A 3,835-nucleotide genomic window follows, 5' to 3' on the forward strand; every position below is an offset into this window, starting at 1 on the left:
TTTTTTTTTTTTTTTTTTTTTTTTTTTTTTTTTTTTTTTTTTTTTTTTTTTTTTTTTTACTTTTGTTACAACTTCCCTTTTATAATGATGAGGTAATGAACAGTAGGAGGTCTCTAATGTAAACTGTACATTTTGAAATGTCTCTTCTCTAGAAAAGTCACATCCAGAAAAGTAATTTTAGTACTTAATGTGTGCAGTTCAGACCATTTTCTATGTCAAAGCAAAGGTTGATGTCTTTTTTCCTTTGCAGCAGCCTAACTTCTTCAAACAAATTAATATGATGGAGGATCACCAACATAATGACTTAGCTATTTTAAGCAGTTCAGAAACTACTCCAGTAGTGTCAATAACAGAGACTTTAAAGCCAGAATGTTGTTTAAAAACATTCTGTTACTAAGATTTTTCCCAATTTGTGTATTTACATTTATTTATTGACCTTGAAAAAATAAATATGTCAAGCTAAGTGTTTGTTATTATTTTCAGTGGCAGTATTGCCACTTTCCTTTTGGAACAAATCTAGCTGTTGTGGTTATGGAATACATCTCTTTGCCTCAGATACTTGCTCTTATTAGAAGAATTCATGTAACATTTCCACTTTGAGACAGATGTGCCTGAAACCCAATATTCTGCAGTAACAGGAATTATTGCCATTTGGTCACAGAGGAGGAGGAGTTAAATGCAATGCTCATCATGGAGTTGGGACTCCCAGACAATTCAGTTTCTCTCACAATAACAGAGAAAAGGGTTTCAGGGTATCTGAGATGGCAGGCATTCTATGGAAACAGTCCTCTGTTAATATCCTTTTTTCTTTACAGGTCTTGAAGCTTTGGAAAAAAAAGTAAAGAATTCCTGAAATCTAGGGCATTGTTCTGCACAAGTTGAACATTTTAGTAGCAAAACTTACAAGCAGATGAGCTTCCTAATACCCAAAATGAAAGACAGCTGGAAACTTAATTTATGCCCTACTGAGACTAACCATTCCAAAAGCAAATGTCACACAGGATCAGCAAAACCGAACAGAGTTGCTTTTACCTGTATAACAGTGAGCTTGGAAAACAATATTGCACAATATAGTAGTCATGGAGTACCAGAAAAACAGTATCTACTTCTGTTTACTTAATTTGCCCTTTTTTTTCAAGCTTATGTTCTGGCAAAAGGGTACAGATTTATACCTTAAATCTGTTTATACACTTTAGCATGCATATTCTCCAAATACCTACATAATATATATGGAAGTGTCCAGAAAAGTAGAGTAGAGCTTGTTTTCCACTAGATAGCAGCTAGCACAGAAAACAGAATCATAGAATTTTGTTTGTTGCATTATAGCTGTGACATATTAAAAAAAAAAGCTACATCCACGTATTCTTAAAATTAGCAAAAACCTGAGCACTACCGTAGCGATAAATGTTTTTTAAGGCACTTTGTAAATGCTCCAATACCCCCCTTTTCTTGTGACACTTGTGGAATTGGCCACCCCACAAAGCAGATCCAAGGGAAGATTGTAACACCAGAGGATGAAATCGGCATTCCTGACAATTCACTTAAACACAATGCAAAAACCTGTGGTTTGTAGCTGTCCATTAATGTAACAACTGCTGTGTCCAGAGCGTCCCTCAGAGCTGCCCTGCTGGGTCCCAGGCCCAGGAGCTCCAAGGCAAGCACAGGCTCTGTGTGAGCAGAGGGAGCTGTGTGTGTGAGCAGGGCTTGCCAGGCAGTCTCTCCCTCAGCTGGTATTTCACATTATTGTCGTGTTCCTTCAAACTTGTATACACAAGCTCTTGAAAACAATTTTTCCAGTATGTAATAAAAGGCAGTTTGAGTTCTTGAAATGCAAATTTTTTTGTGCACTCAGCAGGAAATAGTCGAGTAAAAGGTGAAGCTGATGTACTTTTAACTGAACCTGTCTTCTTTCCTGCTACACTAGTTCTGTAACCCAAAGTCAGCTCATTGCTTGGATCAGCTCTTGGCAGTAGGATGCTTATTAGAGAATCTATACAAGCTCCATCCTTAAATACAACCTACTGAATTAAGAGCTTCTTTATTTTATATAAAAGTAGACTTTTAAAAAGTTGTAACCTTAAACAGCAGGTGCCTCAGGAAATTCACATTAATAGGTGCAGTATCCTCATTAGAAAGCATCTTAGAGAAGAGCAAAATTAACAAGCTGTAGTTTGGCTGCAAGGGAGTGCTCACATTCCTTCCACCTGTTCTGTGACAAACAAGACCTCGGTCACAAGGAAAATCGAACACTGGAAGGTGTTCCTATAGTCCAGTGCCAGCAACTGTTAAGTGCAAGGACCGACAATGGCAGTTCCTGTTGTGATGAGTTCAGGTCCTTTTGTTATTAAGCATAACTGCAACAGACTGTTAGTGCTGAGTGGGAACACTGAGTGACACCTTCTCACACAAAATCCCATACACAGATCTCTCTCTGGTGTTCATTCCAGAGTGTTTCTGTGTAGCTCCTTATTCACAGCTTGTTCTTATCGTTGTCCAGTAGAAGAGCAAAGGATTTAATCTCAGCTGTCACCTGCTTTGATGGGAAAGAAGTGCACGGGGAAATGCTGAGGAGGAGAGAGAGGCTGGAACATAAAAATCTCTATGCTACCTCTTGAGATGGTTTAGGGATTTGTCCTTAATTTTGCTGTTACTTTGGACACAAATAGCTGTGGCACAGCTTGCAGGGGCCAGATTTTCTCACCTAGGTAATGCCCAGCACGCTCATTTCCGAGAGGGTTGGCACTGTATGCACTGCACTTCACTCTGTCACACTTCACAGGCAAGATGAGCTGTTCTGACCCTCGAACAAGTCAAAATATTTTTATTAAATGTCAGTTGCCTACTGTTCAGTGTTGGTCCGTGTCAGCTCCTCTTACTCTGAGCTCTCTTTATGTGGCTCTAGAGAACTTGCCTTCATCATTCCTTCTCTGCTTTGTAGGATTACTTGTGTCCATGGAGAAGCTTCATGTGCTGAAAGGGGCAATTCCTTGGTTTTCAGGGTTAAAACCTTTAACACTCTAGTTAATTATCATTAGAAAGTCAAGATCCCATGCTTGCCTCTTTGGGCAGCACACAAAAATTTCCAACAAACTAGAGCTAGGTTTGAGAAATCTGTAGGGAATGATTCACGTGAAGTTCCAGCACTCCAAATAAGTGAAAAGTTTGCCAGCTTAGTATGAACAGCACCCTTACAAATAATGCTTTATAACAGTATGCTAAAAACAAAGGCAGCTGCTGCTCTCAGTGGGATCTGTTGATGTAACACGAGCTCAGGCACTGCAGATGCTCCCATCTCAGCCCACTCGTGCATTCAGGGGAGCAGGGGCTGCTGGTGTGTCTGTAGTTTGTTGAGGCCAAAAGAGAAGGAAATAGGGTTGTTTGAAACAGTCAAACACTAAGCCAAATGTACATAACAGATCCTGGGGGTGGACAGGGACACAAACTCAGCCAAGTTTTATTATTTTTTTTAGTTGCTCCCTAGAGCTGCCCTTTAGTGCTGACCCAAGTTCAGTTTAGGTCCCATCCAGCATAAGTGAAACAAATCTGGGGAGTGATCCACCAGTGTCTCCTGAGCCCAAGCCTTTAGCTCAGATAAACTGAGGTTCTCCATCACAGAGCTGGATGGAATAATGTGATGCTTAGTTTGTCTCCAAGTTCATGCTCTCTTTTCTTCTTGAAGCCATTAGTAAAACTTGCACAGGCTTTTTGAGTTAAAACTGCAGCTGTAGCTTTTCAAAGTTAATGTTATGCCAAGCAGTTTGGAAAATTTCACCTCAGTTTAGCTTTTTTTTTTTTTTTTTTTTTTTTTTTTTTTTTTTTTTTTTTTTTTTTTTTA

At 39.2% G+C, this 3,835-nt stretch overlaps 1 protein-coding gene across 1 annotated transcript in view; it reads left to right on the top strand.

Moving 5' to 3' along the window:
* Nucleotides 1-1,090, top strand: part of MINDY2 (MINDY lysine 48 deubiquitinase 2) — a 28,496-nt gene extending 27,406 nt beyond the window's left edge. The window contains exon 10 of the transcript XR_003570991.1: nt 816-1,090. The gene's annotated coding sequence lies outside the window, so the exon portion shown is untranslated. The remainder of the gene's footprint in view (nt 1-815) is intronic.
* The last annotated feature ends 2,745 nt before the right edge of the window (nt 1,091-3,835 follow it).

Source organism: Empidonax traillii, unplaced genomic scaffold (genome assembly GCF_003031625.1).
Source record: "Empidonax traillii isolate 1590-97213 ecotype Southwest subspecies unplaced genomic scaffold, ASM303162v1 scaffold90:size2128546, whole genome shotgun sequence".
Lineage (NCBI taxonomy): Eukaryota > Metazoa > Chordata > Aves > Passeriformes > Tyrannidae > Empidonax > Empidonax traillii.